This window comes from Pseudopipra pipra, chromosome 1 (assembly GCF_036250125.1).
Source record: "Pseudopipra pipra isolate bDixPip1 chromosome 1, bDixPip1.hap1, whole genome shotgun sequence".
Classification (NCBI taxonomy): Eukaryota; Metazoa; Chordata; class Aves; order Passeriformes; family Pipridae; genus Pseudopipra; species Pseudopipra pipra.
In genome coordinates, this window is record NC_087549.1 from 87467724 (window position 1) to 87492215 (window position 24492).

The 24492-nt window shown below is 47.2% G+C and overlaps 1 long non-coding RNA gene across 1 annotated transcript in view; it reads right to left on the bottom strand.

Moving 5' to 3' along the window:
• Positions 1 to 766: 766 nt before the first annotated feature.
• LOC135418414 (uncharacterized) overlaps positions 767 to 24492 on the bottom strand; it is a 65235-nt gene continuing 41509 nt past the window's right edge. The window contains exons 9-12 of the long non-coding RNA XR_010432431.1: positions 22512 to 22705; positions 19934 to 20082; positions 12789 to 12888; positions 767 to 2020 (exon numbers count right to left, since the gene is read on the bottom strand). This is a non-coding gene — a long non-coding RNA (uncharacterized LOC135418414). The remainder of the gene's footprint in view (positions 2021 to 12788; positions 12889 to 19933; positions 20083 to 22511; positions 22706 to 24492) is intronic.

A 24492-nucleotide genomic window follows, 5' to 3' on the forward strand; every position in this document is an offset into this window, starting at 1 on the left:
ACAATCAGAGTGAGGCTTTAAGGCTCCTTTTCTCCTTGGGGCATAATGACTCACTGCAGTGGATGAGCAGGCCACACTGACCCTCTGCATCCCCCCGGCTCTGAGTCACAGGCTGGGATTATGGGGACATGTTTGGGATTACAGACAAGCACTCTTCCAGAAACCTTCTTCTCTTCTGCCTCTACCAGTACCTTGCTTAGCAGAGGTTGTGTACATTTCCAAATGTGGCAGGAAGGATGGGAATTCATGGAATCCCTGGACAGCTTGCAACTGTACAGCCACGTGTCTGAGCAAAGGTACCTATTGATCAGCTTGGTTAGTGACACCCTTAACACATAAAAATGGGATCACATGAGTCCATCCATCCTTGTGCCAGGAAATCTCTTAATAGTAAAACAAAAAGTGTGTATTGGCAGTCAGAGTAGGTGGGTGTTTGGCAGGATGCCTGGCACTTTTGAATGGGCCCTCCTGATGGCATGAAGCAGATGCTTTATTTTACACACCTTTGAGATGATGTGCTTTGTGCTTTTTGGAGCAGTCACAGGCCTGTTGTGATGGGACAGCAACCTTATTTCTTGAAGATAACCCATCAAGTTGCATCCCACTGCAGTTAGAGCAGAGCTGATTATCTCCTCCTGGCAGGGTGGTTTAGCTCACCTCTCACAAAATCCCTGGCTAAACTGTACCTACCAGTTTGGAAGAACATCTGCAGTGGCCAGAGGGGATGCATACCCTACTCTGCCTGGGAAACACCTCCCCTTGTGCTTCAATTTGTCTCACAGGCTGCTGCTGTTGAAACACCTGACCTGCTTTTATGGGGATGGATACAGTCACACACAAACATCAATGTCTGGAAAGTGGCTCAGAGAGTCAGGGACAGACTTTAATGAAATGCATTAAAAAAAAAAAAAAGAAAGAAAATGAAGGAAGAAGAGCTGACATCAAAGCGAGCAACAGAGGACCCAGAGACTGATGGATTTCACACTCGGTTGATTGTTGCAATTAATTACATAGAAGGAGCTGTGACATTGTATGTACCAAACCGCTCCCCCCTCACAGCTGGAAGCTCAACAGTTAGTGAGGCCACAGGAATCAGATGTTGCAGAGAATCCAGTTGCACCATATATTTCCACATCTTGCTCAAGCTCCCCAGGTGAATGTCTGGGTTTGGTTTCTGCGGTACCATGCCATATGCCCAAATTCGTCAGGACGGGCGTGTTTGTGCCTGCTACCAGCCTGCTGGGTTTGCCTCCCTGTGGGGGAAGCAGGGAGGAAGCAGAGAAATTGTCGGTTTTGCATTTCACAACCACCCGCACAATCCAGGTTACTGCGCACATCCCGTGGCTCAGCCTCTCAGGCCTAGTGTGATGGGAAGCGGGAGGGAGTGTTTATACAGCCCGCTGGCTGCTCTGCAGTCGCTATAGCAACCCCAAGGGTCAGTTTATAGTAGGAGAGGAAGTTCACTTTTGGGGAGTTCAGCTTTCCAACACCAGCATCAAGCATGGCTGAAAAACAAAAGGCCAGGCGGTTGGAGGAAACACATTTAAGAGAGCTTCCTATGTGCAAAACCACCCAAGCTTTCTCAGTCACCAGGAGATGCTGCATTCCTTTCCTCTAGGTCAAAGGCATGCTGCCATCCGGCTGATGCCTCTACCAGAGGGGTACCTCCCTTCTCCTGCAGATGTCTGTGTGCAGATATCTGTGTGCGTTTGAGAGCAGGGCAGCTGTAGATGAGTGCGACGTCGTGTCCCACTTTTGGAAACATCACTGTGCTGACAGCCCCAAACTGAAAGCCACAGAACCAATGTCCAGAGTGTACTTGATGCACGCTCTGGCATGTGCAAAAGGCTGTTTGCAGATCTTTGCAATGTCTCCTGTGTCAGGAAGAAATAACAGGTACTGTTCTTTCTGGTCTGGAGGTAAACCAGCAAATGCTCATGCATTTAAACTTGGAGTTTTTTGAATTTACCATGCTGAGACTTCGTCTGCATCTGTGCTGCCAGTGGTATCCTGATTAAATCTGAAATAAATGACAAATGTCTCTGAGGTAATGCCTAGGGAAACACCCTTTTCCCAAACACGGCCGTCTCCCCCAGACAGCTCTTCTCAACCGGTGTGGCTCCTTGGTCTATTGTATCTCACTGCCAAAATGGCCTGAATACTGCCCAAAAGGTGAAAGTGCATCTGTCAGCCATTCTTATAACTGTGGGACAGTGTCAGAGTGCAATCAGCCTGAGGAATTGTGTTTTCTCGGGAAAAGAGGTAATAAATGCAGCATCCCTTCAGCTACAAGGGAAAACAGCCTGCAGCCTGAAGTCATTCTCTCCCCACCAGTTTACATCACTGGATCTGAAGCAGCAGAAAAGAAAGAGCTCATTGGAGCATGGGGAGCAGGGGACTACCTAGAAAGAAGGTCCACTCTTATCTGAAGAAGTCCAACACTAGATGGGAGAACAGGCCACAAACTTGCTGAGCTCCCCAGCTGAGCTCACTGCTATGCGTCACACTCCAGGCTTTCAGAGCAGGCTTTCAGCTTAACTACCCTGCATTCTATTCCTGTGTAGTGGATATAAGGTTATAAAGGGATCCCTGCATTCAGGAGCTGCTGGAGAAAGGGCCCTGAGGAGTCCTGTGTTTGGTCAAGGACAGTGGGACATGCAATGGGTACTCTCGTGCCTGGCCTTGGCTGCAGAGGGGAACGTAGAGAGAAGGAAGCTCAGTGAATCCCAGGGAGGTGAATTGACTGCACATCCCTAGGCCTGTCTTCCCTTATAAAATGCTAAGTATCTTTCCAATATAAAGCTCCTTCTTCTGCCCATGAAGATCTGTCCATCAGTGCTTAACTGCTGGCTGGCTGAGAGGTAAGCAAGGTAATAGAATGCTGTGCTGGAGCCTGCTGTGCAGGCAGAGCTTGAGGGAGCTAACACGGGTGTTTCCCAAAGAATCAAGTTCAACAAAGAGGCAGCAAGCCATTGCCCAGGGGAAGAGAGAGGCATAAAGAGAGGATATGGGGATGAGAGACTGCAAGAGAAGATTGGGAATTGTGATACATTATGCCAGAGAAAATAAGCAGAAGACACAGCATCATGGAGAAACACAGGTTCCAAGGAGGGCAGAGGGGAGAGTTACACGGTGAGGCACTGTGCAGGAGAAAGAAGGACCACATGAATGGAAAGGAATGACCCATATCTGAGGCCTCTGAAAACAAAGTGATAAAAAGGACAGGAAAGATGATGAAAACTGTGGATGCTGCAAGAGAGGAGTGGCAATGAAGGCTACAGAGATGACAAAGGTGGCTGTGTGAGGTGAAGGAATTCACTGGCTACAGAAGGATGTCAGATCCACTTGAGAAACAAATGTATTGAAGATGCAATTCATCTCATTCCAAAACAGATGTCAGACACATCGTACATCTACTTGTCTCTAAAAAATGGGAGCTATGGTAATGAATCCAGAAGAAGATATCCGCCCCATGCAGGTCAGATTTCAGTGAAAGAACCCTTTATGCCTAATAACCCTCTACACTTGGGTGGCAAGTGGAAGGGCAGAGCTTTGGGATGAGGGGTGTGTGTCTGTCTGTGTGTGTGTATGTGTGTGTGTGTTTGAGGGTGATCTCCTGGGAGATTTTCCCCAGGCCTGGGTGTTACCCAAAGAAATATGAGTAGGTTTCAGTGCTGCTTCACTGCTGAACTCCTCAGCAGGGAGGATTTTCCCAAGGAAACTCCACAAGTGGGTTTCACTTTTGCTGGCAACACCCATCTCCCACATTTAACCCCACAGGCTTCGAACAGGGGATGCTTATAGGGCCAGCAAGCACTCGTCCAGGAGCGATGAGTGAGCCTCAGGACAAACTGCAAGAGCGGGTGGAACAGCCTATGGGCTGGCATGGACCCTCACCCCGCCAGTGGCTATGGCACAGCAAGGATGCCCACAGTATTAGGCACTGACTCTGTGTGGCCATGGCAAGTGGGCTTCTGTGTCTCTCAAACAAGCTGCAGTTCAGACCCTTTTGCCATTGCCCTCTCCTTCCTGCTCTGCATGGGAATGAGTCAAAGCACCTCCTGGTGTCTCAGGGTCACCCGAGTCTCACACAGCCTGCTGCTAGCCCTGGTTACAGGACAGACCTGCTTGATCTCCTTATGGTGATTAACAACGGCCCTTCAGATGGTTTAATGTCATGCGGAGTCTTGCTACACGCTCAGCTTCTGTCCTAGATCAGTGAGATGTGCTTCCCACTCCTTTTTCCATGTCAAGTGACCAAAGAGGGCTCAGCCCTCTGCCCTGGGCTCCATCCTGCAGCACCCCCAGCTCCCTGCATCTGCCTCACCATACAGCCCACACACAGTGCCCAGGGATGCTGCAATATCAGCTGAACTGGGCCACCTGGTATGAAAAAACATGAGGGCACCCAAGTGACTGAGACACCAGCAATGCATGCAATGATGGCTCAAAACCTTGGCATCGCTCTTTGGAAATATTACTTGTGGGCAGGGGTGACAGGGAGGTGGAAGAAGTGTTGTCAGCATTCTTCTATTCATTCTATATGAAGAAAAATACCTTAAAACAATGTGGTCGGGATTGGCAGCAGTTGTGAGGCGCTTGCCATAGAGGCAGAGGTCTGTGTGAAGCCCCAAGATGGGCAGGAATTTAATCCAGCTCCCCAGATGCTGCATAAAGGTGTAAAAATGCGAGCTTTGGTACTGGCTCACCATCTGCTTTGAGATACATGTAACAACACAATAAATACCATTGCATGTATTTTCAGATTTATTGGTCAGATAAGTGTTAAGGATGGTATAAAAAAGGCCTTCTTAGAAACAAGTAAGCTTAAAAAGAGATTTGTTCATCTTTGTTGCTAGCACTACTTTGTATGGAAATAATGCCTATGTTAATTAGGCTGTAAGTGGTCATCACAGAGGGTAAAAACAATGAAGGACAAAATAACAGGAAGGATGTTACTTAACATTACAAATGTTTCTATATCCTCACCTTTGCTTAGATATTGCCACTGCACCTACCTCAATGGAAGTTCATTGCAAGAGAAAGAAGAGATTATAGAGAGAGAGGAAAAAATGTATTGAAAGAAATTGAAAAGTCAAGTGGAAAAGTCTTGACTTTTCATAGACTCCTCTGACTTGTTAGAAAAGATTTATCCCCTTCAATCCTAGAGGAAGCAAAACCTTCAGTTTCACAGAAGAGGCTGGAGAACTGTTTGCCCATTCTCGTCACTTCTGCCCCAGGGACAACCTCACCATCTTAAACTGATTTTCTCACCTTGAAGTGTTAACCCAACCCAAGGCACACCTCTTGCCACCAACTTCAAATCACAGGGAGACAAAAAAGACACTTCATTTTTCCCACAGCACTGTGCCTCTTCACTCTCCACTGAAGACAAAAACCATGGGAGATTATTTCTGTCTTCTGTGAGATGCTGCTCTCTGGGGGGACAAGGAAGCCAACTTTCCAGAAACATCTCAATGTACCCAGTCTGAGCTAGCTTTCAGAAAGGGGATTGGGCATCAGCAACACACCTGAATGAGGAGTCAGACCTTCTGAAAGGCTACGAGGCCAGTCACCAGCATCTTGGTGGGAGCTGACATAGATGAATCCTTGTGAAAGTGCAGCATCCTTAGCTTGTTCAGCTTACTCTAAAAGAAAGGTAAAGCCTCAAAATGAGTCATGTTTGAGATGCAGGAGTCCAGACAATGCTTCCTTTTGACGACAAGAACTGGAACTTTGTTTTTTTGCTTAACACACTGCCAAGAGAAATGGAGTCATGGACCAGGAGAGAAATTTATCTGTATTGAAGCATTACCTACACTAATAACTGTAATAATTCCTGCTAGTTTTTGTTTTCTATTGAAAAAATATCCTGCACAAAAAAAGTTTCCTTATACAATATGTTGAGTAGATCCTACACTTTCAAAATGCACTTCTCTGGCTTTAGCCAAATCCTGAGAGATTTTTTGTTCATCTTATGGCTGAAGCACTCCAGAGCAGAGGAGATGCTTCAACTTTTGCTTCTTTGTGCAGCTTTCTTATGACTGTTCTCTTTACGCTTGGCTTAGCCTGGCTCCCAAATACCTGGAACCACTTCCCTTTCTGTTTGGGGACAGTTCCACTTTCTCACTCTCATCTGTTGGCATGCTGTGGGTGTACCGAGGTTTCCAACTCTCTAAAGAAAAGAAATTTAAAGATCATAAGATGTCCCTGTGGAAACTGGGCCACTTTTCAAGCATGAGAGGCTGTCAATATTCATATGAGGCAGGGAAGCCCCTACTAAAAGAGAAAAATCCACTACGTTTTTGTTCATTCTTCTTGAAGGTGTCCCTTTAACAGCACTCAACAGCTGTTAAATGGGATAATCGCCTCCTATCCTCATGTCACTAATTCAAATGCTAATGACTCTCAGTGCATGAGAGGTTACTCAGCCATCCGGCACCCCAGGTATGCTTTGCACAAGGAGGATGCTGAAGGGATTAAGCTCCCTTCTGGGATTCTAGAAACATTAGAAAGAAATGCTTCCAGATGAATTGGAGAGGAGATGATGTCCAAGACAGTATATTTGGGTTGTGTCAAGGTTTTTGTACTGGGGCAGCTACAGAGGTGGCTTCTGTGAGATGCTGACGGAAGTTTCCCCCATGACCCATGGAGCCAATGCCAGCTGACTCCAGGACAGACCAGCCACTGGCCAAGGCCAAGCCCATTGGTGATGGTGGTAGTGCCTCTGAGTGTTTAAGAAGAAAAAGTTGCCATACAAGAGCAATTGCAGCCTAAGACAAGAACGAGAATATGTGAGAGAAACAGCCCTGCAGACACCAAGGCCAGTGAATAAGGAGGGGGAAGAGGTCCTCCAGGTGCTGGAGCAGAGATTCCCCTGCAGCCTGTGGTAAGACCATGGTGAGGGCAGGCTGCTCCCTTGCAGCCCATGGATCTCCGCAGTGGAGCATATATTCACAGTGGAGGACCCCACACTGGAGCTGGTGGATGCCCAAAGGAGACTGTGACCCTGTGGGAAGGCCATGCTGGAGCAGGCTTCTGGAAGGACCTGTGGCTTGTGGAGAGAGGAGTCCACAATGGAGCAGGTTTGCTGACAGGACTTGTGACCCACACTGGAGCAGCCTGTTCCTGAAGGACTGCATCCTGTGGAAGGGATCCACAATGGGGCAGTTCTTGAAGAACTGCAGCCTGTGGGAAGGACTCACCTTGCAAAATTCCTCCCATGGGAGGGATCCCTGGCTGAAGAAGGGGAAGAGTGTGAGAAGTCCTCTCTCTGAGGAGAAAGGAGTGGCAGACAATGTGAGATGAACTGACCGCACCATCTACCCATGCAGATCTTACTCAGTAGCCAGTTAGTACCCTCAGATCCATGAAATTCATGGGAAAAGGACAAACTGGGGAGAGTGATCATGACTCCACACAGAGGAAGGAAACAGCAGGAGCTCAGTCTGTATTGGAGAGTCTGCATGACAACTGCACTAGTTGAGGGGCACCTGTCTGGGCTGCTCCCAGGACCTCCAGTTGTGCATTTACCCATCCCCAGCCGTTTGTTGCCTGGAGGACAGCTGCCCTCAGCAACAAAGAAATGTCAGTACTTTGCACTAGAAAACTTGCCTGCCAAATGGGAGAAAGAATGTTCTGAACCATGTGGCAGACACCAGAAAAAAGGAAAGGGAAGGGGAGGGAAATTAAGAGGGAAAAAAAAAAAAAAGGAAAGAAAGAAAGAAAAGAAAAGAGGTTCGGAGAGAAGAGAAGAGAAGAGAAGAGAAGAGAAGAGAAGAGAAGAGAAGAGAAGAGAAGAGAAGAGAAGAGAAGAGAAGAGAAGAGAAGAGAAGAGAAGAGAAGAGAAGAGAAGAGAAGAGAAGAGAAGAGAAGAGAAGAGAAGAGAAGAGAAGAGAAGAGAAGAGAAGAGAAGAGAAGAGAAGAGAAGAGAAGAGAAGAGAAGAGAAGAGAAGAGAAGAGAAGAGAAGAGAAGAGAAGAGAAGAGAAGAGAAGAGAAGAGAAGAGAAGAGAAGAGAAGAGAAGAGAAAAGAAAAGAAAAGAAAAGAAAAGAAAAGAAAAGAAAAAGAAAAAGAAAAAGAAAAAGAAAAAGAAAAAGAAAAAGAAAAAGAAAAAGAAAAAGCCTGGAAGGTTTGATTTATAAAGGGAATGAGCTGTAAGATAATGTGCTTGGACTGGCTAAGCTGAGGCGGGTGTGAGAAAAGTGGGTGACAGCCAGCAAGCACCAGAAACAGCCCAGGCAGCAAGAGAGAAAAGCACAGCCTGCCTGGTGAGAGTGAGACACACAGAAAGTGCATGCTAAGTAGGAGTGCCAGGATGACATTTGAAAAGGGGAAAATTTAGGCTGAGCGTCAGGAAAAGCTTCCTGACAGTGAGATGCGTGCACTGGAACCATCCCGCGGGAGAAGCCCTGGAAGCCTCATCACTTGGCTTGCAAGGACCGAGCTGGAGGAGAGCTGCAAGTCCTGGAAAGGCCTTATCCAGAGCTCGCTAAAAGTCAAGAGCAAGGCTAGGACTAATTATGGAAAGCCTGCCTCAAAGACAAACTCCACAACCAGGAATACTGTGCAGGAAGAGGGGAACTCCCCGTAGGTAACTGGGTGGTAGCAGATTCCAGGCACAAGTATCACTCTCCCAATGGGAGCTGAGAAAAAAACAGATAAGCATGGTGGGAAAATAGATGGAGAAATAAATAATCCCTTCTCCTTTAAGGCAACATTATCTCTCAGAGAATAGTTACTCTGCTCTGGCCAAGGCACAGGCAGCTAGGGCTCAGGCTTCTGTTAGTCTGGGCCCCTGGGAAGGCCAGCTGCCAAAAAAGAGGGAAATTCTGCTTTAGTCAGGGGATAGGGCATGGGTACATTGGGAGGGAAATGAGAGAGTGAGGTAGCTTTCCACAGGAGACCAAGGGAAAGAGGGGAGACAGGCACTGTGTCTCCAGATGTGTAGCAAAGCAAGAAGCCCACCAGAACGATCGGGATTGGGGTGAGGAGGTAACAGCTGCACGCAGAAGCCAAGGCAGAGAAGCTTCAGGAATGATGCCATTTCCCCCCTGTCAAGAAGAAGTCTCATCCAAAGGAACTCATGTTAAAAACAGCCAGGACGCTGACTCCATCCCCAGGGCTCACTGAGCCACCAGCCCTCTTTTGTCACAGGAGGCGATTTCCCCTGTGGGGAGGCAGAGTAATTTCACTTGCAGGGGACTATCTCTGTGCCCCATTCCTGGGCATGTCGCTTGGCCAGCTGTGACCAGCCAGGTGGAGCCTCTCTGTCGTGGCACATGGAGAGCTACAGCATGAAGCCCCAGAGCTGTGAGCCAAGACCACAGGTGACGTAGTGTGACCTGAGCATCATCCCACCAATTCCAGTGGCCTTACTGGGAGCTTACATCACAATGTCACTTCCACAGCATGAAACTGAATTGCAAATTCTGATCCCCTGTGAGCTTCTTCTACCTCCAAGGATAGCATCTCAGTGCCAAAGGTAGCCACATATTCATGCAGGAGGTAGTCAGGCATGGGCAGTTAAAGCAATAACTGGGCTGTACACACAGCAGCCCTGGGAGTGCCTGTTGCGTGTGCCATCCATCTCCCATCCCAGTTTTTACTGCTGTGTTCCTTTATTCAGAAACACCGCCTTCTCCGTTTAAACAGCAAACCCAGGAGGGCAGGAAATGACAGCCCATGCTCTTGCCAAGCCAAAAGAAACGGAGCTAAAGTGGAAAGCCTATTTTAAGAGTAAAGTACAATACAAAGAGTTTGCACTTATTTCCAGACCAGGCATTACAAAACCAGGGAATTCAGAGTTAAAGTTATGCTTAAAATAAATTCAAACTTGTTGAAGTGTGGCAGTATGCAACCAAGGCATACAAATAGCCTTAATTCTACCCTGCACTGACACAGCCGTATGACTGTGATTAAAATGTTTTACTACTTGTGTTCCTAAACTAGATTACCCTGATAGATACAATTTTTTTTCATATTCCCTTGTTTTTCCCTCCCCCAACAATCCTGTGCCCCAGATATTGCCACTAGCATAGATTTCACTGCCTACCAGGAAAAAAAAAAAAGATACATATCACAGGTCTTTCACATCTGTAATGGAAGCCCTAGGCTAAGTATTGTCTTGGAAATACCCTCCCTCCTACCCTCAGATCTGCAGCCACCCCTGCCCAAGGCTCTGAAGAGCACAACTGAAATGTACACCCAGTCCTGCTGAGGAGAAGGAAAGGGCTTTCTTCACACCTTTGATACCACTGTCATCTACACTCATGTATTTATTTTACAAACCCATTAAAACCTTGGGTTTAAAGTGTAGAGAAAATAAAAGAGAGACAAAGAAGCATCATCTGGATAAACAATTATGGCTTTTTGTCAAGGATTCAGGAGCTAATCGAGTCCAGATCTGTTCCACATTCACATTTACATGTGAAATTGTACTTACTGAGCTAGAAAAAGTCAGATAAGCATCAAGAGTCAGCTCTGCCCTCTTCTACGCAGTGCAAACTCTGTGGAGTGAATGGGGGCTCCCAGGGTGTAACAGAAGGCAAAGTTTGGCCCCAAATACTTGCAGGCCGTGCGGCTGAGATGCACATGAAAGTGGCTGCTCTGCACTTCAGCCCAGTTCGAAATGACTCTCCAGAATTTCTATTTACTTAAGAGTGTGGGTGGCCTGACTTGTCACGATGCGTTTAAATATTTGGCACTAAATCACAGCTGTCCACTTATTTGCACTTTTGCTGCTGGGCAGCAGGAACACCCCTGGAATTAGTCAGCATGAGATGTATTAATGAGCTAACACATATATTATGGTTTACATTTTGGACTTCTTTTGTTCACATAAATACACACCTACTCTCCACTTCTTTCCCAGCACAGCATATATTCCTGAACATGTTGACTTTCCAAGCTTTATTTTATTTGGCCTTTATTAATGAGCTTGCAAAGTTTTCTGTAATGGAGAAAAGCACCTTGCCCCTAGCAGCCTTTCTGTGCATTACATGCAATCCTGAAGAGACTCATTGTGCGAGGGGAAATCATCCAGCCTCAGAGAAGTTTCTCTTCACAAGCCAAAAGCCATCCTCTGCATGTAAAGATCCCAAGTAAATATGGAACCAATAACAACCATGAGCAAAGACCTTTGCATACGGAAAATATTTACAGAGTCCGTGTTACAAGTCACTTTGTCTGGAGGAAAATGCTTGCACTTTTGCTGTGCAGAAAGCAGGCAATCTTTTGTACAAAAAGAAAGAAAATCTTGTTATCTGTGTTAACACTCCCACAATTCATCCATACCTCTTCTTCACTGCCAGTAACCTTTTATAAATCACAGATATAGCATAGGTCATAATTTAATAACTCACCAACAAACTGTGTCCCATTCAGTAGGACTGCCAGGACTGCAACTTGTACGCCTAATGGATGCTAATTGCAAAATATAATCATTTTTTATTAAACAAAATAACGGAGATTTTACCAGGGTAATGCTCTAGCATGGAATCAATGGGAGCCAGGTTTTTTTTGTGTGTGAATAAAACAGTTTTTCATTAAAAAAAATGCTTATTTGCTGACACCAAAGTTTCTTGTGGGAATACATCACTTTTATAATTTAATTTTCATCTGGAAGATTTTTCAGGTCAAAAATGGAATTTCTGGTCAGAATCATAGCAGGGAGGAACACACAGGAAGCCGGGCTCTGAGCTGAGCACAGCCGGACCTCTTTTTTGCTCATTTTTGGCCATACTTCTCCAGCACCATTTCCCGGTTTTCACTCCTGCCCCTCCCAGGAGCAGAAGGTGCAAAACCACAGACTAAAAGCATGGGCCTACTTTGCAATTGTATTTTCCGGGAAGCATCCCCAAATGGGTTGTTGCCTTCAGCCAGAGAACCATGAAGGAGCAATCCCAATGCCAGCAGCCACTCTCACCCATGCAACAGGATCTGGGAGAGGATGTCTGGCTATATCTGCCTTCTCCTTCATGTCAACCAAAAGCACCTCTGGTAAAGGCATAAAAGCACCCTCTCCCTGGGAGGTTGCACAGCTTTATCTGCAGCAGTGGAAGGAAGTGGGAGAGCAGAGCTGCCAGCAAGCCTCCCTACCCTCATAGCCTGATTCACCAGAAGCCCGGCTGCTTTTTGCCACCATAATGACCACACACCAGAGCTGCAAACCTGGTTTAACTGGCCAGTTTGTGACACTCTTGTGCCCACAGAGTGGTACCGAATAGCTGGAAGGGGCTGGTGAGCCCCTCCATGAACTCCTCTGCATTGCATACCGCAGGCAGGCTGCTGCAGCAGAGGTGGAGACTGAGCTGTCACCAGCCACAGTGCACAGCCTTGTCCTCCATTCACCTTAAGGAGGACAAGTCAGAAGCAGTTCAGCTCAGCCACAGCAGTCAAATGAGTCTGAAACACTTTAAGGAGGGATCAAAATCACATGTGCGTGTGTGCGTGTGTGGTTTCACAACACCTCCCTCTCCCCACCACCAGCCACACCAGTTTCCTCAAAGCAGAACAGTAGAGGACAGACCCGTGGTGCACTAAAGCCTTGTTTTTCCCACTGCTTAAAGAACTGACCCAGCCCCCTCAAATGTTCCCAGCATATTTGAATCGTGAGTCAGAGACCACAATGGAGATACTTGCCTAGCTTGACAAAGTTTTAAGTACATCCTGCCAAATAGCAATCACTGATTTTTTGCTCTGTCACTCATGAGCCCTCTTCGTGCTGTCCTAACCATACAAAATGCACAGCCTCACTGGGGAAGCAAGGATTACCATTTGGATGCTTACCTGTAGCACCTCCAGCTTCTCGTGGTCCCTTTCATGCAGAGCGCTGCCAACAGACCAGATGGAAACTTGCAGGTAATGAAAGCTCACATCTCTGTATCCACTGTGGAAGCAATAAACATAGAGGATGGAAAGAATAGCAGCAGTACTGAAAAGCAAGGCCAGGAAACACTTCATCTTTACAGGTAGGGCCTAACATTTAAAAGAAATAATTATTCAAGAACAAGATTTCCACAGACTTGTCTAGCACCTCATTTAGCAAAACATCCTAAGGCTTAGGAGTTAATCTGTGATGGACCTTCACACCCTTCATTGGGCTGCCACTGTTGAGGTAAACCTTGGTAAAAGGGAGCAACCAGGAGTAGGAAGCACCAACCACGTCTTTCCTCATAGCTAAAGCCACTGCCTGTCAGGAGTTAGCATCCAAAGTGATAAAATAATTTTTCACTCTTTCTTTTGCAGTGGCAAAAGGCCTGCAGCATTGAGCAGGGCTCCATTTCCTCCCCCCACTCTGGCATATCATCTGAACAGTTCATACAGCTGTGCTAGGGGCAGAAAGATTATTATTGTACCATAGTTCACAGTCATTTCCTATTTGTAAGTTGCCCTACACAATCATGACTACTGGAAAGCTTTTTCCTTAATTAGCTTCCCCCTCCCCCACCCCTTTTTCTTCCATCAAAAGCCAAGATTCTCACACGATCCCAGCACTCTGGCAGAGAGGCACAAGGGCCTCAAGGAAATCCCCCAGTATCACAGTGCAAGGCTTGATCTGAAGCGAGGAGAGCTGGCAGCTGTGCAGTGCACCTCAACATGCCAGCTGTTGCTCCAGTGGTGGAGCCATGCTGGGAGGAGTCCGAGTACCAGCAGCTGAGAAGAAAAGTCAGACACAACCAAACCCTCCAATGTTATAGGAAATTAAGGTTGTGTGTGTATGTGTGTGCACTTACTTTACTTTTTTTTTCCACTGCAACCAGACTTAATATTTCTTCAGAGGATTCATGCTCATACTTGTACCAAGAAATCCTTGCCATTATCTTCTCCATCGCCTGGGCTACAATGCAGGGAGCAGCCTGCTGTTATCCATCCCTGCTGTCTGGGGTTTGGGACAGCTGTGCTGCAAGGCTGGAGGGATGGGGGAGTTTCTGGGCTCTGAGATGCACAAGGAGGAGAGAGATCATTTTGTGCGCTGCTAATCTGTCTCTGTAGGAACACTGGTTTTCACCTCTGTAGTACCTGCCATGGGGAGCTTCAGAGTGGGACGCAGGAGCAGAAGAAAAATAACTTCAAGAAAGATTTACTCCCTTCCTTATTAGTTAATGCCTGCCAAAAAAAATGATACAGAGGTAGGGGGTTGAATAGGTCTTAGCAGACTTCACATAACAGATGAAAACATCACACTGACATCTTTCTCTTTTCAGGAAGAAGGAAGCTTTGACTGAAGCCGTCTCCAAAGCCCTAGATAGCAATCCAGGAGCTCTAGGATGTTCTTCCCAGCTCCATCTCAGGCTTGAAATTTCAGGACCATGGTGTCTTGCTGACAAACCTGAGCCACACTAAGCTGAAGATAAAATACCAGTGATAGTTTCAAACTTCCCTTTTCCCCCACCCGAGCACTCATTGCTCTGAGCTGTGCACATGTACTGGCCTCTCCCAGCTCGGCCCTGGTGACAGGGTGATACATGGCCCAGACCTGCACTCCCTGAATGCCTCACAGGCTTTCATCTAGCACAGAGCTAGGCACTGGAGGTGCATAAGAGGGAGCAAGAAAGAAAAAGAAGCTGTTGCAATGTGCAACAAATACAGATCTTAATATGGATTTCCTCCCAGCTGAAAGAAAAACCCTGTTGTACAGCCACAGTAGATCGGACCAACTAGTGCAGGGGGATGAAGTGCATTTTTAGAGCACACTATTCTGGGCGACAAGCTTTGGAAAGCGTTTCTGGAGGCTGAGCCAACCTCACAGTACTGGGCCCAAAAATATTTAACACGTGCTCTTCTTAAAAAAGGCGTTTTAAAGAAGTCTGGAGTTTAATCTGAATGCAAGCAGCTTCTTTCAGCTCTCCATCTTCAGAGGCAACGCAAGCAGATTCAAGGGGCACAAGCTGGCCACAAGCCCTCAGCTTGCTCCTTAAGACAAAAATAAAGAATATGGCTGCAAAAATCATTGCATATTCATCTTGTAATTTTCTAATGGTGTTTCTCAGAGCAGTGGCCACCACCAATGTACACTATAGTGCTCTCCCTGGCATTGTGCAGCCACCGTGCCATGGGCTGGGCTGAGAGATTGCCAGCTGTTGCTCACAATACAAAATCTGGAAGAGAGATGGAACCTGAAACCAGGGAAGGTGCAAACAAGGGCTAGCAGCCTCCCACAGCAGAGCAGGATAGGCTGCCCACCAGGAGTACCTTCAGTACTCAGGAGAGGACAGACTTTCAGTGCTTGGCACTCAGAAACCTTACATGAGCACACGCATTTGCACAATGCAATGAAACACTGGCTCTGCTCTTTTGACAAGGGCATGTAGTGATGGGACAATGGGGTAACTGAGAGTAAGTTTAGATTAGATATTAGGAAGAAATTCTTTACTGTGAGGGTGGTGAGGCACTGAGACAGGTTGCCCAGACAAGCTGTGGATGCCCCATTCCTGGAAGTGTTAAAGGCCAGGTTGAATGGGGCTTTGAGAAACCTGGTCTAGTGGAAGGAGTCCCTGCCCATGTCAGGGGGGTTGTAACTAGATGATCTTTAAGATCCCTTCAAACAAATAATTCTGTGATTCTGTGATAACACACACACCAGCTCCTTACATCTGACATTCAGACCTGACGACTCCAGAGGCCTAAAACAGGGGATGCACCTCTCTCCTGTCCCTGCTAACTCACAGCAGTTACGAGGGAGGCAGCAGCACACATCCCCACTCCAATCCACTCCTGGAACCCATATCACCAGCAATCCACCAGGCTGTTACACCATTACAAGTGGGCTTGGCAGAGCAGCCTCCCCAGCCAAGGTAAGGTTTGTATCAGGGGCTAAAGATCAAACTGTATCTATCTCTGAACACACCTTTGTTAGTTTTGGCTGCACCCTTTCAGGTATCACCAGTCTCCCCAGGCAAACACATTCCTATCCCAAGCACCCCAAGCCTGCCGTGCTCCTCCAGGGGCTGCGTTCACCTGCCAGGTATCTGCGCACCTACTACATCCACAACACCAGCCAGCAGCCAAGGAGGGACATCCCCGGGAATAATGTAGCTGCAGCAAGCATGTTGCAGGGAGCAGAGGAAGGAACTGGAAGCAGATGCATGGTCAGGCTGCTCTTTGGCTTTGCTGGAAACAGGAGTGGAAAGCTGGCACCAACATCCAACCACCCCAACAAACATTGCATTCATATGCAGAGCTACAGAGCAAACGATCTGTCAGTTGTTCATCTGGAGAACAGGTTTCACCAGCCCGGATTAAATGATTACGTTGCCACAGCATGTGCTTCTTGCTGCTCTTGGAGATAAAGGAAGTAAGGCACAAGGAGCCTTATGGGAGAGAGACCTGACCCTGCAACCCAGCTCCAAGCACCTTTATGCTTGGAGAAGATTTGGACCAGCACAGAGCACTGGGGAAAGGGGAGCAAGTGCATTTAAAGGCAGAATTTTGGTGCTGATGCACTGAAATCACTACTGCAAGAAAACACCTCATTTGATCGAAAACAGAAGGCGCACACTTTCCCTCCAATTACTGCCTCCAGATGTGCACCAGACTGGCTGTATTTCTGAGCCTTCTGCTCCTCGTTCCCACAAAGTTGAAGGCAGAGTGAGTGCAGTTGGAGGTCTAAAAGCACATGTGCAGCAGCAACAGGCTCCACCAGAGCCTGCGTCCCGCCTTCACAAAACCCCCGTTGAGTGACTCCCTTAGGATGTAATTGCAGTCGACTTCATTCCAGGCCATGAGCATATGTCTGGCTACGGACACTACTGCAAGCACACGAGTTAAAAAAAAAAGGAAACATAAAGGAGAAAGTGCGAAACTACACTCTGGTAATCCAAGCCCAGTTAGGATAATGGGTGTTTCCCTCCACAAAAAAAGGTTACTTTGCTACCTTTGGCAGTCTGGCCAGCTTCCCTGCATTAGTCTTTTGCAAGCAGAAAAGAAAGGCTGACACCAGTTTAGCAGACTCAAAACTAAAATATTGCACCAAACCCATGGGCCCCAGCAGCACTCCCTGAATCCCTCTGGAGCACACGTGGGCAAAAAGCAGATGCCCAAAGAGCTAACACAGCAATTTCAGGACTCTCACAGACTTCTGGGGGCTTTGAACCCTTGCTCCAGGGATCCCAAGGCATCTTTCTCCACACTGTGGCCTTTCATGGATCATCAGAGCTCACCCCAAGTCCCCATCTCTCAGAGGAGTATGTGTCTGCAGTGGGGGCAGTGAAAGGTTCAGGGATGCAGTCACAGCACAGTGTGGGCAGCAGGAGGTGGAGCCACCACCCTCTGCACCCACTGAGTTTCACAAAATTAACAGTAGCAGCAGCACTATTGCTTCCATATTTGCCTTTGTTTTCCCCCCAGAAAGAGCAAACCCGTACATTGGTCCATCTACTGCTCAGGAGCTGTACAAACACTGCTCTGAGGAGAACTCCCTACAAATAGCCTGCAGCAAGCACCCAGCACCCAACACTCTCAGCTCAAACAGTTGCAGGCTGGCAAATCTCTAAGCTATCAAAGTAAGGTCTTATCAATGGGAAGTGTCAGACAGACCTAAGCAACACTGAGCTGTCCTTCCCACATCAAGTGGCCAGAAAACACATAGGATTTGTCCAGCTGGGATGGCTCCCAGTCAGGCATTTACATTTATGGCTCATGGTTTTTAAAAATACATCCCAGTGCATGTACGGATGTACTCCAAGATACACTTACATCCACAAGCACATGACCCAGGAGGTGGGTTTGAGCTGAAGTGACTCAGCCTCCTGGTTACAGGAACAAAATTAGCAACCACTCATAAACGTCTTATGTCTTAGATGGGGCTAGATGGCACTGTAAGTTAGTTAATGTCCCTTTGCCTCAGGAGATTTCACCTTGGCATTATGATCAGTGGAAAACCAGGAAAGCTGGTGCTCCCTAGGGTATATTTTCCAGAGCTGGGCTAGTAATTCACTACAACAACCTGATTCAACACATTTTTCTAGGTACCTAGTTAGGAGCTGTATCCAATAATTTAGTCATTCTTTGGAATTTACTTTTTTTTTTTAACAAATAATTCTTGGCTTGCCAAGATTTAAACATATGTTTTCCCCCAGTACTTGGCCTACATTTCCCCTGCTTTAATTTATCCCATTACTCCTTATTAAGCCCTGCCCCCCTACCCTCGTTGTTCCCATGCTGGATCCCTCTACCTCTCCCAGGAGAGCAGTGATGAAATGACATTTGCCTCCCAGACCTCCTGGCACATCACCCCTTCTCTTCAGGATCAGCCCAGCGGGGCAGAGAGCCTTCTGGCCTGGAGCCCCTAGAGCACTCAAGGATGCACAGCTGAAACAGAGCAAGGCAAAGCAGTGGAGGGAGGCAAGAACCAGGCTTGAAGGGACAATGTCTGGCTGTATTCAGGTTAGAGTATTCCAGTGCCACGGCCTCTAGTCACTGCCTGAGCTGGTTAGGAGATGAACGAGTAAGGATCTGCCCTATTTTCACACCCAGACCTTCCAGAGCCTCTGCACTCGAGCGAGCACGCTGTGGCTAATGGCACCGTGCCACCGGGGAGGGGGGGGGGGGGGGGGGGGCAGGAGGACATGCCGTCTCGGTGCAGCACATCTGCCTCTGAGGCTGAGAAGAGGATGGCCACCTCTTTAACAGAGACCCTATCCATCACATCTAATACTCAGATGGGTATCTCTCTCCCGTCATTTAACAAAGGGAGCAGCCCTCTGGGAAAAAAAAAAAAAAAAAAACAAAAAACAAAAAAAAAAACCCAAGGCTTTTCCCAGCAGAGGATCCCATCAGCTCCCGAACAGCCTGGGTCATTCGTGCCTGTGAATCTGCCTCCCCGTTCCTCAAGTAACAGATTAGTCACGTACATTTGCAATGGCAACGATTCTGCCAAATAGCTGAGGAGCGGGGAAGGAGGAGAACAGCAACATGAGAAAAACAGGCAGAGGAGAGGAGATGAGAAATAAAATGTCTTTTCCTCTTCTCTCATGCCCCTTTGGTTTTCAACAGCCTTTGCATTCACAAGCTGCTAAACAGCTGAATCACATGCTGCAGGTGAAATCCAGGAGTTATCTAGCCAGAGATTTGGACAACCCTGTCTCTCCTCTTTTGCCTCTGGGCTGGCAGGAGCACTGCCCAGCAGCCAGAATACTGACAGCTCCTCTGAGGTTGGGATAAAAAGCCTTCCTAAATACGAACACTGTTTGGCAACTGGGAAAAACTCTCACTTGAGTTCCCATCTTCTCAGTGACTGACAAATGCCAGACCCTGCAGGGCTGACATAGGCTCCAGGCTGCAAAGTGTCCCACTTAGAGGCAAGTCAGTCGGAGGGGAAAACAAACAGGCTAAAGGTATCCAGAAATCCAGCTCCTGATTAGTACGTGGCTCACTGCAAATAGTTACTTCCTTCTTTCAATAATACACATGAAAAATCACCGTTGTCATTAGAGCAGCAGCGCATGGAGCCTGTAAGCAGGTCATACAGCTCCTCTGTGCTGTACATGCTTGTGTTGAACTGCCCCTGTCCCAACATGCTTTCAGCTACAAATGCCCTGACAGGTAACAAAGAGGGAGAATCAAAGCAAGAACACCTGAGTGATCCAATAACGGGGAAAAAAAGTGCAGGCTGTTTCAGGTCATTTGATTTGTGCACACATTCCCAGACACTCAGTCTTTCCTCTGTAGTTCAGGGAAATGCTAAATGGGCAGCACGGCCCGGAGAGACTGTAAAGAGGAGAAAAGAAAACTAGTGCCTGGGGGAAGTAGATGAGCTGTTTTTCAAGAAAAGCGTTACTACTGCAATAAGAGATAGGAACATACGTAGGCAGTCCCCGTCCTGGCAATAAATAACAGCTACAAAACTCTTATTAACCTCTGTAAAATATGTTGGTTCTGCCAGTTCATCCATCACGAAGCTATCTGTCAAATGTCAGCACTGCAGTACTCACTTCAGCTGTCCCAGAGAAAGACAGAAAACACAGCAGGCTGGTCACAGCATCCCACATGCCAGCCAAGGAAAGTCACAATTGCAAAGGACGCATCCGTGTTATGATAAAATGATGCTCCCCTCTTGTATCCTCTGCATTAGGGGGCAGTTCTGAAAAAGGAGAATAAAATACAAGCATCACTTCTGAGACAGGAACTTCATTGTAACAAAAATATAAAAAAAAAAAAAAAACAACAACAACAAAACTCAGGAATCTTCTACCTTTCTTTCCTACAAACAAGCAGCCATGGGTTTTGGCCTGAGCATCTGGCCCAGTGCATTCACCTGCAGTCCAATGCAAGCCTGGCTGGCCCCATTCATCAGCAGGGATGGGAAGTGCCAAGTCCCTTCTCCTTTCCCCATCCCACTTCATGGAGGGGAATTCAAGAAACAAGTGGCCTGATACTGCTGAGAGAAGTCCTGTCCCATGAGTTGCCAGGCTTCCCCCACTGTTCCATTTCAGAAACAGCATGGGGAGGAGGGAGAAATGCATAAATCAGAGCTCTGATATCTGGCACTACACCAGGACATAGATTAGACTACTCAATCATTTTAATTGCTATCCAACAGTAATAATCTATTTAGGTAATTTACTCTAAAACATGTATAGCACTTTGGTCTGTTTATAATGTTAATTGGGGAGGTCCTGAACCAAACAGCCACCCTGGGTAGCAAAGCTGTGTATCTGGGGGGATTTGTTTGGTTGGCTATTTCCAGAACTGCACTAGCATAATGTTTTTCTTAGCTTTTTGCTTCAACATATATATTTTTGTCTGTTTACTTGGCAATCTCATGTACTTGGCAAAGAGAAAAAAAAAAGCAGAGCAGTAACCGAAATTACACACACTTCCCCATGCAACACAGGGTTATTCTTCCATGTCTTGTTCCTGCCCAGTATATTTAATTTTGTACTCCTTTGACTTGGATGCTCAGGAAGGATGCCATTTTTAGAGTTACCAAACCTAAGTAGCTGGAGCTACATAAATGAGGAGTATGTCAAGACCTAAGGGGAACCAATGGTTTTACTAGGTCATCAGTTAACCCACATAGACAGGAGTACAGGGTGTCAGTGAAGGAGACAATCCAGCTCCAAGACAGATCCCAGCATGGGGAGTTTCGTGCTCCACAGAGGCACTTTGCTCTCCCTTAAGGAAGATGGGACATCGGAAAGAGTTCGTCCCCCTCCATCCACACACACTGTTACCACCTCTGTTATTGCAGGTAGGCACTGGTAAGGATGTGCTGAGTATGCAGAAGCCATTGCCTGCCATATACTGAATAAAACCACAGGGAAAAAGATGGTGCAGCCTCTGCTCTGGCTGTGTCCATCCCACATGTCAATAAGCAATAAGAACAGGGCACTGAAAAATAAACCTCACTGCTTCAAAAAGCTCCCAGGAGTGTATCTTCAGTGGTATCATATTTTTCCTGCCTCTTTCTGATCCTTTTTTTACTGTTGAAGTTAACATCTTTTTCCTCTTGCTGAACCAGCATTTCCTGACAGCAAACCATAGTCAGAAATTTTCCATCCAGCTCTCAAGTGGATTTCAACATTCAGTGCTTGTGCATGCTTATGAGAAGATGTTAATGTCAATCTCAGAAAATTATCTACAGGATGTGCAAAAGGGTATCACCAATGAGGAGCATCACCTGCATTTGGGGAAGTTCAGACACTAGCTGGTTTCTTTGCCTCAAAACTGGGGACAGTTCTTCTCTGCTCACTTATATCTGTAATGGGGATCCTCGTTTGCATGTTTATTGCCCAACTGACCTGTCACTTGGAAAAAATCCTTCCACAGGGAACACTGCCTTTTGTGACAGAGCATATCCCCTTTCAAACACCCCAGGGACATTCTGATGGTTTTAAAACCAAACATTTTGGAGAAGAGCATTACTCTCCCAGTAAACAGCAGTACAGACAGGCCTCAGAAGCCAAACAAGCAAGACAGGAGCTTGTGGGAGGAGATGGTAATAAATACAATAGCCAGCTTCTTAATCACCATTCCCAACGCCTGATAATCATTACCTTGTCACAGCTGCCCTGGTCATAGCAGTGGCAGGACAGCTCTCCACATTTCCAGGACTTTACCCAGTGAAATCTCTTCAGGGATGAACAAGGACTTAAGTGTAAGCACACCTAAGAACTTTTAAAGAAGTTGGAAAAGAAATATCTCCTGCTCTGCCAGAGAGCCATCAGTCACAAGGCAGCCCAGGAACAGCAGCCTCCAGTCTGCAGCAGTTGCACTTCAGCAATCCCAACAGTCAAGGCTTTTTTGGGAGTAGGGATGGACACAGTGAAAACCAGCCTGTCCCAGTCAGAATTTCTGCCTGCAGGGCACTCACGCTAAAGCTGTCTTAATATGGTTTTAATGGCAGTCAAATGACAAGCAAGGCATCATTCCCTTCAAAGCCCAGCACTCCTTCTCCACTAAGATATCAACTGCTATCATCAGCTTAAGGGGCAATAACTTCACCAGGACACAAAGCTGGTTTATGAGGGGGAAGGGGCAGAGTTAACCCAAAGTCGTTAAACCACCCACTGTCATCAGCCAGCAGCTCTGAGCACACTCGCAGGGAGGCAGTGGAGAGACACAACATTCCAGCAGCATGTCCGAGAGAGGATGCGTTTTCTAAAGGACACAGCTGATTCATCTCTGCACTTAAAAATCTCGGGCAGTTTCAGCTGCAGAGGCCTGACCTGCTTGGCATCCAGCCGGCCGGCACCAGCTGCCTCCTGGAAAAGGGAAAGAAAAAAAAAAAAAGCTTTCAAATTACAGAGTGGGCAGAGGAATTCGGAGGTGGGGAAAGAAGTGAGCGTGGGGAGAAAGAGGTGGGCTTGCAGGCTCTGGTTGAGTAACAGGCTAATTCCACCCTGCTCCCTGACCACGACTCCATCTAATTACCCTGTTTCCTCTGAGCTGATTGGAAAGTGGGCTTGTGTCTGGAAAAGGCAGTAAGCATCTTACATGCATCTGTTCCACCTAATCCTTAATAACTAGTGCCTGTGTGTTCCGGGAGAGGAGGAGGAGGTGGGGGAGGACAGGCAGGGAAGGGTTTCCCATGTACGATGCCATGTGGCAGTGGGCAGGGCAGCCCTGTTGCTTGGGCCAGGGGCTTTCAGGGAACTAAGACTGTTCCTCTTCTGCCCGTTTCACAATCTGGAGGCCCTTTCCTCCTTCCCCTTGCAATAATAACAAATTTTATTAAAAAAAAAAAAAAAAAAGAGAGAGAGAGAGAGAACTAGGGCTGGGAAGAAGGACATATTTTGCTGAGCCTCGCTGCAGTTGGGATCTGTTTAAGCCACTCGTTTTCCCCTTGCCCTAATCCTACATTATCCTTTAGGCATGACGTGCAATTCCTGAAGGGGGGTGGGAAGCACTCTCCAGGGCCCTGCATGGTTTGCCCAGGAATTTGGATTGCACTTTTTATGTGCAGCTCCGGGAAGGGGCAGAGGGATAATTATGCAGCCATTTAGTAGCCAGACAGGCACATTTTCAGCGAGCTCTTCCTAGTGGGAGCTAATTCAACACGAGGAAAGCGCGAGGATAAACAGCTCCATTTGCCAGTAAAAGGATTGTCACATCTGGAATTTACACAAGTTATGAGGAGCCAGGAGCCACTATTTTGTTTCGCTCGCACGGTGTCATAAAACATGTTAGCACTTTAAAAGTGTTGCAAGGCAGATGGACACAGGACAATGACATCTCCCATAACCCTGCCATGTCCTTGCCATGGCAGGGGACACCGGACTCAGGCCCACGTCTTGCTCAATGCCCTCAACTTTGTTCCAGCCCCTGGGAAGGGAGACTTTTGGCCTCCAACACAACCAGCTGGCGTCACATCTCCACATTACAGCCTCAGGAGGCTCCCAGCTGGGAGAGGGACATTCTGTGCCCCCTTGCACACCTCATAGGGGATGCCAGCCTTCCCCCCAGGCTCAACCCACATGGAGGAGGACTAAGTAACCAATCACTTAAAACCAATTTCAAAAAGGTTGGCTGTGCCTCTGTGGGGTGTTTATTTCCAAGAGCTTTCCACATTTATCCAGCCAATTTTCCACTGTTTTGCTTTGGGATTTTTGCAGTTGCAAGCTGTGAGTGCTCCTACTGCAAGAGCCTCCTTGCTCATGCCTCAGCACACCAGTGATGTCAGAGGTGATAATGAGTCCCAGAAGCTGAGATGCACCTGGTTCCCATAGAAAGCCCTTGTCCTCACCCCAACAAAAATACTGGGAAGCATCCTGCAAAAGAGTGGTGGGATACAGACATCCACAGGCTAGACCCATCCCATCCAGTAATGGTGGACATAAAAATTAAGAGGAAGAAAACTGAAGTCAATGGCATTAGCCATTTCACCTTTGGTGCTTCAGATCTGCACACAGGCCTTAAGGATGAGCAAGGCAAAACCCAACAGCCCGCCTTTCCGAATTCACTTTTTCTCTGATTTTGTGTTAAGGAGCAGTGGTTACCCAAGAAACCTGCTGCCCACTGACTTTCATGAAGGACCGAGCCAAACTGGGTG